The sequence below is a fragment of the Alligator sinensis genome, unplaced genomic scaffold (genome assembly GCF_000455745.1).
Source record: "Alligator sinensis unplaced genomic scaffold, ASM45574v1 scaffold1600_1, whole genome shotgun sequence".
NCBI classification, from domain to species: Eukaryota; Metazoa; Chordata; order Crocodylia; family Alligatoridae; genus Alligator; species Alligator sinensis.
Window position 1 is genome coordinate 215,461 of NW_005843142.1, and position 13,572 is coordinate 229,032.

At 37.6% G+C, this 13,572-nt stretch overlaps 1 protein-coding gene across 10 annotated transcripts in view; it reads left to right on the forward strand.

Annotated features, from left to right (window-relative positions):
- GAB1 (GRB2 associated binding protein 1) overlaps positions 1 to 13,572 on the forward strand; it is an 81,904-nt gene that overhangs the window by 57,831 nt on the left and 10,501 nt on the right. The gene's annotated exons all lie outside the window — the stretch shown is intronic.

The following is a 13,572-nucleotide window of genomic DNA, read 5'->3' on the forward strand; positions in this document are numbered from 1 at the left end:
CCTTCTTTGTACACTCTCAAGTTTATCCATGTCCTTCTTGAAGTGCAGGGCCAAGAACTGGGCACAGCACTCCAGCTGAGGCATCACCAGCACTGAACAGAGAGGGAGGAGTACAGCGGCTGATGCATGCCAGAGTTTTATTGGCCCTTTTTGTAGCCTCGTTACACTGTTGGGTCATATTCACCTTCCAGTCGATTCGTGACCCCCAGGTCTTGTTCAGATGATGTCAGCCAGTAGACCACCATCCATTTTATAATTTATAAATTTTCCATGTAAGATCTATCTAATTAATGGAATTGTCTTCTACTCAGAGCCTTATATTTGAGTAAATACGGTAAATCAGGCCAGCCCGTTGCTCTTGTACTGATTTTACCCCATATAAAAAGTGGTGCTAGAATCTGGCCCTAACACTTGTAATGTATGTAAAATGTACAGGGTTAGGATGTAATATTGGCCTTGATTCTGAATTTCCATCCTGTTATGGAGTTGGCTCAGTCTTACCTAATTTTCTACAGGAAAACATCTCCATTTGTATTTTGATTTTAAAAACTATTTATTGTATGAAGAACTCTAATTAGAGTTTCATGACATTACAACTTCAGTGACAAAGTATATGAACAAAGCAAAATGTAAGGGGGCCCAAACACTTATTACCCTTTGAATGAACTAGATTTACTTACCACTTAAAAATGTATATTTTTGGGGCTCAAATGCTTGACTTTCTAAGAATAAACAGAAACTCTGTTGTAATGTGAGATGCTTGCAAAAAGAGACAGAACTAACTGCTGATTTTCAGTAATGTGAAATGGCATATAGGAATTGCAGGCAAATGGTTTATTTATTTCTTGCTCAACAGTTTTCACATTTATACCTAAAATCTAAACGCTAATGAGAGTTAAAGATATTAAAGATAAATTGATTACACCAAAAAGTTAGCCACAGTGGTATACCCTTTTCTTGCAAAAATGACTTTTCTTTTGTGTGTGTGTGTGTGTGTGTGTGTGTGTGTGTGTGTGTCTTCATGAAACTGGGTTAAGCTCAACATTCTGAAAAGTGATACCAGACTCCCAAGGAAGCAAAGCATATACATTTTTAAAGCATGTTAAAAGTCCCATTAACTTCAGTGAATAGAAAAGGATGACTATCAGGCTTACTAATGAAAATGAATTGTAAGCAAAGGTGCTGTATACAGCAGTGCCCATATTAATTGGCTCTGCCCATTTTTGCTGTCAGATTGACTATAACATGTATTTTGAAAAGAGATTTTTTTTTTTAAATAAATGGGTTTTTTTATTATAAAATATATAGAAAGTCAAATACTTCCTATTCTTTTTATAAATATCTATTAAAAGTATTTTTTTATGTGTTGAAGGAAATGGAAGAAAATAAGAAATATGTTGTTTTGTTTGTTTTTTAAAGAAATCTGACGTCAGCAATCAAGGACAATATTATACCTTATTTACCACTATAAAACACCTTATTGGATAAATCATAAAAAATACAACTTTGGTCAAATAAACGAGTTGTCTCCATTGCTTTTAAATATGAGCCCTTACAAACTTTGTATTCTGAACCTATATTCAACATTAAGTTGTCATATCCTATTGTGAAAGGTTAACATGGTAAAACATCAGATGACTCCGTTTTTTCATGTTCAGTGGTAAACAGATGAAATACATTTAAGGCATTAGAATTTCTATTAATGAACATAAAATAAATCTATACATTTTAGGGGCCCTTTAACTTAAGTGAGCATACGGTACAAAGTTTTGCTATGAAGGGTGCTTTTTGAGCTTTCAAATTATTGTAGCAACTACTGTTTCACTGTTTCTTCGTGGGTAATTTTAAAAATATTATGACAATAATCCATTTTAAATTACTTCAGGTAGCTAGAACTTAATAAATAATGCAAGCATTTCAAAAGATCCTGCCAGAATTTGGGTGATGGGGGAGGTGGGGGAACATGATGACTATGGAAAATGTAAAATATCTAACTACTGATAGTTGTTCTCTTAATTAGAAGTGAAATTCAATACACTATCTGTGGTTGCATTAAGAGTTTGTTTTGGAAAGTACTGTTGTTTATTTAAAATAAAGTACTGGTGCAGAGATCCACAATGTTGTGCTATAAGGCCTCCATAGATGTCTGAACCACACCCTCCACTGTCTGAGGAAGCAGCTGTGAGCCTTTATTTTATCCATGCACATATATGTGTAGATATATATCTATATCTATGTATATAGGTGTTGTTTTTATACATAAATACCCATACATACACATGCATACATTTTCTGAGACGTAATCTTTGTTTCTAAGTACCCAACTATCCGAATCTTTCTCTTTGGTACGGGTGATCAAATGTCTTGCTTATGGAGATCTATTGTTCCCTTGGATACCTTTTACAGTAGTTGTATATATACATTTGTAGAAGTTCTGGGAGTGATGTTTAGCATAGATTTATGCAGCCATGTACAGTCTGGCCTTAGATGGACTGTACAAAGGCATAGGAATCTGTGTTAGTAGACTCATTGATGAGCCATGCCTAAGGTAGTTTCATCTTAATAGGGTAAACCTCTGTTTCTAATGGGCTTTTAAAATCACTGTTAACAGTGTATTTTGCTGAAACTTCTTATGTATGGTCCTAGCTAAGGAAAATTTGTGGGGCTGGGGAGAAGGGCATCTGAAATCTGATGAAGCTTTAATTTTTTTAAAGGATACCCTAAGTTCTGTGTTCTGATTTGCTTGTATTCTGAAGGGTGACCAAAACTGGAAGACTGCTGGAGTTTCGGTACACCTGCTCTCCAGCTGTTCTGGATGCACATTACATTCTTTTAACTTGAAGTAAATTTTTATGTACATGTGCAAACAAAATAATATTGTAAACACCATTTACTTAAGTTAGCATCTTTACAGTGCTAACAATAAGTGATATGGAAGTTCATAGATAAGGTGCTGTATGCTTTTGAAGGTTTAGTTCTTCTGGCAACAGATCCCTTTCCTTTTATTTAGTTTAAGGGAGAACCAGAAAGCTTTTACAGGATAGTAATTTCAGAATGAGCCATAATTCTAGGTTCAATGAAGACTGTGAGAGTTCTGCCATAAAATTCAATGGGGCAGAAGTTTGATCCACTAATTCCAGATAACTTTTCCCCTCAAAAAGAAATCTTCTTGGTAAAAATGAGGTTTGAAGTGTGTTTTAATGCCTCCTGTGGTTATCCCATCTCTGGAGAACAGCAAGTTAGCTGACAGAGACCTGGCCTTCTGAACCATGATTCATTGTCACAGCTAAAAAGGAGAACGTATGAAACTCAGGTAAAAACATCTTGACTTGTGGATATTTCTTATCCTCTAACTCTCAATACTAGTTTTGGGGAATGGGGACAGAAATATAGAAATAGGTTTAACATGTTAAAAAAGGGCAAATTGTGGGTGGTAACATTCATGTTATGTGTTTGATATTTAATTGATATTAGTTCTCCCACACATATACAAAAAGACCCACCACACAGACTTTCATGTAGACATTCACACTCTTCCTTCCTGATAGTTGACCACTTAGCAGGCTGCAGATTTCTTATTTGAAGAGGCATCCCTAAGATGGGAGAGAGATGGGACTTATACCTCATCCCTCTGTTTTATAACAAGGATTTACTTTAGTTTTGAGTCAAGAAAGATCAAATAGTTTGAGGTTATAATGCATTCTGTGTCACCTCACTCCCTCTCCTGGCTCACAGCTGCTTCCAAAAATGAGGGAGCTTTCAGTAATTTCTTGAAGCTTTGAGAACCCTTTTGAAGCATGGCTGGAGGCCTCATGCCCCAACAGCCTGAATCAATGCATGTTATTTCCTTTAGGTAAGTGCTCTGCTCTTTGGACCAAAATCCAATGTGTTCAGCCAGCTGTAGTTTTTCTGTACTTATCTGAATTGAATGTTAAATGTATATTTTGTATATGCAGGGTTTTTTTAAAGAATCTTTCGCATTTTCATTGTTTTGTGTTTATGCTTTTTGCTGCTGTAGCCTGCTATGTTTGCATGTAGTGGTGATGCTAAGTTAGAAGCACTATTGCTAGCAAAAGGGTTTCACCTTGAAGAAATATCTGTTTCCCTCAGCACAACTGGGTAGTGTTCCTCTGAATCAAAAGATATTTGACTAGTTCTGCCTCAAGCTATACCAGAGCCTCTTGTTCTCTGGTTTCATAAATTATTCCTTCCTTGAGCTACTGTTTATTAAAGAGAAACAAAAACAGAAGGAAATGTACCCTAATTTAGGAGACAGCGGCGGGGGGGGCGCGTGTTTTTAATTAGAGCAACTCTGGGAACCACTGCAATTAAAGTCCCTGGAGCATGTTGTGTATCAGCATCCCTGCTCTGAAAAATGGCAGTGCGGGCACTTTAATAAAGCTTGTTGAATGAGCTTTAGTTAAAGTGCCGCTGCCATCGCCATTTTTCTGTGCAGGGATGCTGATACATGAGATGCTGGAGTCTGCTGGACCGTGGTGATTTCCATGCTTCAGCAGAGTCGATTAATCGAGCCTGCTCCAATGCGCTGTAATTATAGCACGTTGGAGCAGGCTTGCTGCTCATATCTAGGTGCACTTAGAGATGAAAACAGGGACTCCTCTGATGAACAACCGTACTTTTCTGTCTTCTTTTTCTCTTCAGCACAGCTGAATAGACCACAGTGGGCTTTGGTGATGGATTAGAGCAGTGGTTCTCAACCAGAGGCCCAATCAGCACACTGCTGTGGCCCATGTGACATCCTGTTTTAAAAAAAAAAAAAAAAAAGTAAAGACATTTGATAGTGTAGAAATGAGAGGTATTACAGAATATTGATTTGTATTGTATTCCTGTCAGATAACAGATACAAAACATTTTAAAATGGATACATAGGAAGTAAGTTGCATGAGTGCGGCCCATGTAACACATTGAGAGCTGCAAGTGTGGTCCACTATGGTGGATAGGTAGAGAACCACTGGAATAAAGTTATGTAGGCCAGGGAACAGGGAAGTTTTAACTGCTGGGAAAAATAGTTATGATTTCCATAGTAATGTAAGTGTGCATAGCTTCTATGCACCAGCTACGTGGTTTGTGGGTGGAAACTTGACTCTTCTGAAGTCAATGGCAGTACCTCTGTTACCCTGAAGAAGGACAGGATTTTTACTGGAGGTCTATTACCTGGAGGAGCATACAAACTTGATATTAAAATCCATACTAAGTGATAAGCAATTTATTAAAAAAAAAAAAAACTTGCATGATCTTTCAACATGATCAAAAAAATCAATTAAAAAACCGTCATAAAAAGGCATGATTTTTCAGAGATGATCAAGGACTCAACTACAGAAATTATGTAAGTGCAGTATAGCATGCATAGTACTTCCCGTCAAAGTTCTTTATAAATGGTCTCCCTATTCCCACTTCAAATATAGTGAAACTCTGGCATGGAGATAGCAAGTAACATGAATGGTTTAAGTCAGCGGCAGAAATAGAGGTAGAACCCAAAGGACTGAATTCTGTACCCTTTGTGGGTCTAAGGCCCCTGACATGTTGCACTTTAGATGTGATTAACAGGTTAATCACATCTTATGTAGTGACTTGGCCACATGTTCAATCAATTAAGGGCATGATAAAATGAGGAATAAGTGACAAATTTATTACACAAAATATGTGTAATAACTTTGTGCCTGGTTCCTATCACTCCTTTAATTGCACTTATGGCCACTGCTCAGCCTTTGGAGCGCATGAGAGCCTTTCAAGACTCCCATGTGCCCCAGAGGCTGGGATTGCCCTTCAGCTGGAAGTGCAAGGAGCCAAGCTTGCTACTTGCTGGTGCAGGGGGAGCCTGGGATTGAGCTGTCTTTGTATTGGCAATATGGCCCAATGAGATCTGATGTGTGATGCCATAGTTGTACCTCCTGCAATGCATGTCTGGCATGGCAGGAAGCATGATTGTTGGGATTCCACATCAAATCCTATCATGGCGTTACTTTAATATTTGTCAGGGGCCTAAATGGCAGTTTTCTAACCTCATCAGTGGCAGTTGTAGCACTTATTTGCAGGTAACAATTCTACTTCTCTTTGCAAAGTGGCAATGTAAACATGTCACATAGCCTAAGCACGCACTGGCTGGGCAATTATGTGGCTACACAAGTGCTGATTCTGCATGTATACATACATCTAAATCACAAAAATGTAGCCAGCCACAAACCCATGACTAATGGGTTTTAGGCTTCAGAGGAGTAGGAGGACTCACCCATGTTTTAGCCCAATAGCTGAGTAGTTAGAGCACTCGTTAGGAAGCCAGGGACACCAGTTCTTGACTCCTTACACCAAGAGGGAATCGGAACCTGTATCTCTGACTTTCCAACACCGTTCTCTAAAAGCCATGCCATAGATTAGGGAATATTCAGATGCTTCTCTTTTGAAGTAGGCCCCTTGGAAACCAAGAAAGGGAGGACAAGAACAAGCCGGAGAGTGAGAGAGATAGTGGTGGTCCTAGAAGGGACTGGGCCCTGGGTTCCAACCTAAGCTTTTGCGTCCCCTAGGGCAGAAAATACTCCATCACAATTTTCAGTTTATCCATGACAATTAAATGCAAGAATCAGTAGCTCAGCTTCTAAAGGGGTGTTTGAGAAGCATCTAGTTAATGCCTAGTCTGTGGTGTTGTGGATGGAGCATTTATGCAGGAAAGTCTGAGAAATATAGGTTCAAATCCTGTTTGGGTGAGAGAGGCCTAGAGTCTGAACCTTGGACTTCCAGCTTCTTGAGCAAGTGCCGTAACTGCTTTAGCAACAGGGGACAGCTCCCCCTTCTCCACCCTCCTTTCTTTTTCTGGGACTTGTCCATGTAGCCATGAACATGCCCATCCATTCAGTAGATCTACTGCACATATTTGCATACTCACATATCCACTGAGTATGGGCAGGGCTAAAAATGGCCAGGTAGACATCTAAAAACTGGTGGTATCCAGGATCATTCCATCAGCTGCGATTTCCTGTGAAATCAACCCAGAAAAAAAAAGTGTATCGTTCATATAATAAACTATTTTAGAATCTCCCAATACTTACTGCAGTACTTAGACAATGCATTGTCTTGCGTGTTTGAGATTTAGTGACTGCCTGCAGTGCCAGATTGACATGCTGAGACCCTAAACTATATCCAGTTTAAGAGGCCCCATACGATAAAAATAATCCATGAAATCCACAAAAATGGATTTTCGTGAAATTTTAAGATGAATTATTGTTCTTTTGCACAAATTTGTGAACTCAATATATATATAGTAACTGTGGAGCCAATATATGTATATTTTTATCATATTAGAATGAAAACATCCAGTGGGGGTTTTTTCTTAGTTAGACGCCCCTCATATTGTGAGGTCCTATGCTGTAGCTTAAGTATTTTAAGCCTAAATCTGGCACTGACTGTCTGTGGTGATAGTGGGGCCTCTCCAACCATCTGTGGTTGATGGCATGGCCTCTCCACCAGTCAACAGTGAGGGGTAGGCCCACTGGGAAATGCCCGCAAAATCAACCTTTCTTTCTGTGAGCAAGGTGCTACAATGGCTTTGAGTTAAGTAGGTCCCTACTTACGTAGCATATATAAATATAAAGACGCATGCAAAGAAGACTGTGATTTATTTGGTTTTCAAAAAGGCTACCTAAAAAAGTATGAGGCCAAATTTTGCTCTGAGTTTCCCCCAGTATAGATCCTAATGTTGCAATAGTGACTTGTGGACAACAGAATTTGATGCAGAATTTTGCCTTGCCACATTTAGAGGCAGTGCTAAACATATTTCTGTTCCTAGAAAGGAAAACCTACCCAGTTGTACCTATGGAGAAAAAGATGAAACAGACTTTTCTTTTTGAGTTGGTTCTTGTGGTTGCTTTTTCAAGTGTGGCTTACTTCCGGGTAATTTTAAAACAGGGATGCTAAAGCTGGTTCTTTCTTTATGTATTTTTCTTGTCTAAGCTGTTATTTGACACAATTCATATTTGGTCAGGCCACAAATATGAGGACTTCCTTTAAAATGTAGCTGTTTCTTTTTTATGTCTATTCAATGATGTCTTCTCACTGGATTTCATTCTGTAGAAGTTGCCAATATTTTAAAATGTAATTTAGGTTATAACCACCATTAAAATTCCTTCTTTAAAATGAAATCTCTTATACATGCCAACTAGAAGTATTGGTATTGTTTAGAAGTACTACACTTGATCCTGTTGTAATAACAGTCTTCTTCATTTGTGGATAGTTGTTAATTTTTACAGTACATATATTTTTTGAAAAGCACACAAGAAAAATATCGACTTCATGATGCATTTTGGAACCCCAATCAGTCATGAAATGTTGTTATAAGCATCCCATTGTACAGTTTTCACATTACATACTTGCATCCAGTTTTATACAGTATGACTATTTTGGTGTCAGAAGCAGCATTCTAAAAAAGTCAAAGATGCCAACATAGCATTTTTTTTCTTGCCCAAGTCAGTGTGCTAATGCATCACTAAAATACATCTTGGAACATCTTTAAATGGGGTGTTAGTCTGAAAAATGACTGTACAAATAGCAGTCAAAATTATGTTTTCAGTATATATAAATGATTTGGTGGTGGTGGTGGTGGTTGTTTTGATTTCATAACTTAACATTTTGCAGAGTACTCAAAACTACATTCTTTTGTTGCCTCTGCATCACAAACAACAGTTTTAGCAACTAAGTATTCTCAGTTAATGAGAACTTTAAAAAATTGGTTCTTTCATTTTTTATGTTGGATTGTTGAGCCTTCCATATAATAGTGCCTCACTTTTTTTTAAAGGGATCAAAGTTGAAGCTCTTACATAGTGTGATACAAGATGCTGGGACTTTAGAAAAACTTCAGTAAAATCATTGAGATTTGGCAACACTGCAAGAATGCAGAATTCTGGATTCTAACCTACAGAATTGAAAACGATGCATGTTCTAGGGTAGAACACAGCAGAAGTAAAACTGCAGTAAATGATAATGTTAATTAGCAAAGCTAATTTGAATTGCAGATTTGAAGTATGAAGCTTTTAGTGTTGTCGTTATTTTTCACAGTAGGATGCAGTTAATTTTTATCTTTTTTGTTTGTTTGTTTTTTAAGAAAAGTATCAAGGCTTTTCAAATAATACTTTTCCAGTCAAGGTACTGCTTTTTTTCTGTTTAGAGATAAAAAGATGCATATTTAGTGCCTCCTCCCAGTCCCTGAGTGGGCCAGCCCTTTTTAACTAGTCTGTGGGCCCAACAGCAAATATTTAGAAGTGAATCCAGGCTTCTCCCATGGCAGTTTAAGGTTACTTGCAGTAGATTGTTTTCTAGGAAATAAGATTTAAAGGTAATTTCTCTGTAGTTTGCATAGCTCCTTGCTGTGGCAAGCAATTCTTTACCTACAGCTATGAGTTGCTCTTACGAAAAGTTTAATCCTAAAGATTAAACAGTTCCAAGAGATTTTTTTACATCACAGTTAAATGAATTCCAGATGCAAGTGAAGTTAGATGGATAGAGACAAAAGGTATCAAATAAAGAAAATGTGGCTTAAACAGACTAAACAAAATCCAGAAGCCCTTTAGACCTTGTTTTACTAATTGTTTTTAAAGATACGAATGTATAACTTTAAAATATCAGGGAGAGAAAGAATGAAAGAATACTGATAACGCTTCCTTTGATAGGATTTTCCTCTCATGTATTTAGATAAGTGGGTTCCTTTTCTTTAGCATGAAACAGGCTAGGTAATATTCCTAGCCTGCAAGTTAGCATGTTTGCCCTCAGGTTTTATATACCCTTAACACAGTGTTTCATTAAAAACATTTAAAAAAACAGAACTGTTTCCTAGCAAATCAACCATTCCACACAGTTGTATAGAACGTGAGGAGCTATCTCAAAGTAATATCCCACATGCTTTATGATCCTGATGTGAAGCTCCAGTACTCTTGACCAATGAACACTACAGTTTTGAGGCTTACTTAAATATGGACATACATAGAATTACTAGCAGATTAGGAAAGTTCATGATTAAATGCATTGGTATTCACTGAATAGTTTTTGTGGCATTTAACAAATACTTTATGAATACCAATGAACTTTAGATACAAGTTTCTGTGAATAGGCTTATTTAGATTCAGTGTCTTCCTTTCCTAACTCATTCTGCTTCATTTCTGGAATATCTAAAAGTAGCTGATGCTGTGAAGGAAAGTATTTTGAGTAATTTTAGACAAATAAAATAGAGATCCTGGAAGTGACATACATTTTTTGTCTTTAGATAACTTATTTTAGTTGGTTCCATCTGCTTGGGTTGTTGCTGACTGATTTCTAGCTTTTCTGGCTGTCTTTAAGGCAAACAGAAAACAGGATCCATCTAAGACTGTTGCCCAGACATCATAATTCTACCTCCATTTGGTGTCTGATCCTATTAAGAAAATGGATATTAGTTTGGTGGTACAGAGGGCCAATACCTGCTATTAATTGTATCCACCTTGGCAGGATATTGCTGTAGAGGAAGCCAGCTTTGGAATATTTTTAGTTCTTTATTTAGGACCATGTGCCCAGGATCTGACACTTCTTATGAGAGGACTTCACAGGATAGATACTAGATCATAAAATCTATAGAATAAAGACCTTGAACTATGTTTTAAAGTCAAAGAGCAGTAGAAAATTCAGAATGCTGTGCTGGAATGCCAAGACCCCCAAGTGCAAATTGCAGTTTCCCTTATATATATTTTTGGTTTTTTTCATTTTTTTCAAATAGAGACTCTGAATTCCTGTATCTTCTGAGAATGCAGTTTCCCCCTGAAAACATTGAGAGACAAATTACCAGTTGTTTGGCATGCCTATATTGCTGAATACAAGCTTTCTTCCCTGCAGTCCCATTCCAAATAAAGCAGTTCCATAGCATTCTGCTTGCAATCTCTCTCTTTGGGAGAAAGGGAGCCCTTTTGGCCAGGAAACTGTTATCAAACTGTGTATTTGTTATATTTTATATCATACTGTTAGATTAACTTTTTAATTTAAGTTCCAAATAACTGGCAACTTAAATAGCATGTACAGGTCCTTGTTCCTGATATGAAATCCATTGTAGGCAATGGCTGTGTCAGAACATTCAATAATATCTAAACAGAAAATGTCCTCCTTTAACAAAATTAATTGATTTTTACTCTTTATTTATTTTATTTTGTTTAAGTGTCAGTGGGCATGTCTGCATGTTCTTTAATGCACCGTAGTTACGGCACATTAAGTTTAGTACTTGGATAACCAAGTACTAAATCAATGTGCGGTGACTCACGCTACTGCACAGTAGCGCTGATGCTGGGGTTTTTAGTGACACTGTGCAGTAGTCTAATACTACTGTGTAGTAGTGTGTTAGCACAGTTTTTGCCTAGCACTCAACTACACAGTGCTATTAGCATCTCATGTAGCCCACTGTGCTCCAAACTATATCCAAAAACAAAAAGATGAAGTGGCCATCCTAAACCTTCCAAAACTTCCCTAGTTTTTAAGGTTGCAGTTTCTCTCTGCCATTTGTCATGAATTTGAAAAACTGGTCCAAGATGAGTGCCAGGCTGCATCTGTGGAGAGGGCACAACACAATGCCACTACATGCCGCATGGCCGCAGCTATACTACTTCAGGCTTCAAAAGGTAGCCACAGGTTATTTCCTGAACTGGAAACAGCATAGCTTTATGAATGTGAGGCTGAACCTAGACTAGGCAGTTCTGCCTCAGAAGAACTGTACAGTGTTGTGTGGACACAGTTATACTGTTTCTGGCTTGGGAGGTAGCTATCACTAACTGGAAACAGTAGTGATATAAATGGACCTCTAGTTTTGAAGGTCTGTGGAGTGTCTGGGACTGTGTCGTGAAGCTTACCCCTGGATGACTGGCCATTTACCCCAAAGAGCTTATGTTATAAAACTAAACATGTTAGGTTACAACTGTTTCAATTTAAGAATGTACAGTTGTACTTTTGAATACTAACTTTCCCTCTGTGTTTACTACAGAAAACTAAGGAAGAGAAACACATGAGGAAGGCTTCTGTTTTTTAATTTAAATCATTGTTGGATATAGAAATAGACTGTGCCAAATAGGGTAGGGCCTGACAATTTCTCAGACAAAAGGAGCATTGATACTCAGTCTGAAATACCAGGGGAAGAAATCACGCATCTTTGGGTACACTCTGACACCAGACCCATGAGTACTCTTTCTATTTGACAGTTTTAACATCCTTTTTCAGAAAACTAAACTTCATTATTTACACTCCTGCTTTAAAATCATATTGCAAGTATTAATATCCCAAAAGCCCCATTGCAAATATTAATATTCCAAAATATTTGATACATAGATTGAATGGAATCTTTGTGGCATGGTGTAAAACCAACTTAAAATTATATTAAACAGGATTACTAATACCGTGTGTTATTAAAAAGAAATTTTTCACCCTTTGTTTGCTCATTGAAATTCAGGCTGTAGTGCTGAGTGAATCTGGATTGTTTTAGGTGACTTAAGTGCCTAAGAGGAGTTTAAGCGCCACTCAGATGTCTTAGAGGCAAAGTAGGATGGGGTCCAATATGATTTTCATTGCAAAAAGTTGTACAAAAACTTTAAATGTTTAATGTACTAACATGGAGAGACTGCATCACTCTGGCAATTTGATAACAGCTCAATATGTTCCTTAAACCATTGCTTTGGCCCCAAACTCTTTCAGTTACAGGAGTTGAAAAGACTGGGGATGCTTTGGCCCAGCCCTGCAGAACTGGGAGTAATTCTTTTATATTTATGAAGCAATTTACCAGTGAACTACTAGATGATCTTTGGAAAATAATTTTTGTCATAGTTCTCCCATTTTACAGATTCTTATGATAATGACTGCCTTCAAAAACTGCTTGAGATCTGTAAATGAAAAGTGCAATATGAGAGCTAGGCAGGGGTAGCCTGGGAGGGGGTATGGTTGGGAAGGGCTATAGCCACCCCAAAATTCACCTTGGCCCCCCTGCCCCATAGTCCCCCCCTTGTAGTGCCACCATTGCTGCCCACTGGCACCACCCCTGGAGCTAGGTAATATTATAGTTAGTTTTGTAGTAATTCTATCCATGTGAAACACCAAAAACAGCACCTATTATTTGACACGTTTTAAAGTCCAGTGCTTACATTAAGTCAAAAGTCCAGCTAGTGCCTGGATGTATATAATGTGCATCATTGACTGCATCTATTTGTGTCCTGTGGGACATCTGGAATTATACTGAATCTCAAGCTTTAAATTAAATAAGCTATACCCAGTTTCAGGGTTAAAACTGAACGTTTTATACATGAACCAAAAATGCACCAAGGCAGTGCTGTTCTTCCTGAGTGTGCAGACAGCCTAGAACAAAAGCTGTGAATGCCTTACTGCCCTCTACTAATCTAATTCACTTAAATTGCTGGTGGTGATGCTTTAAACTTAAGAAGTAACTATTTTATTGCTGATTATTAGTATTGCAGATAGGACAGTGAATGAGGTTGTAATGATTGCCCCCAGGCAAAAAAAGAACAAATTTGAGATTTTCTTAAATCACAAAGACAAAGAAGGGAAAGA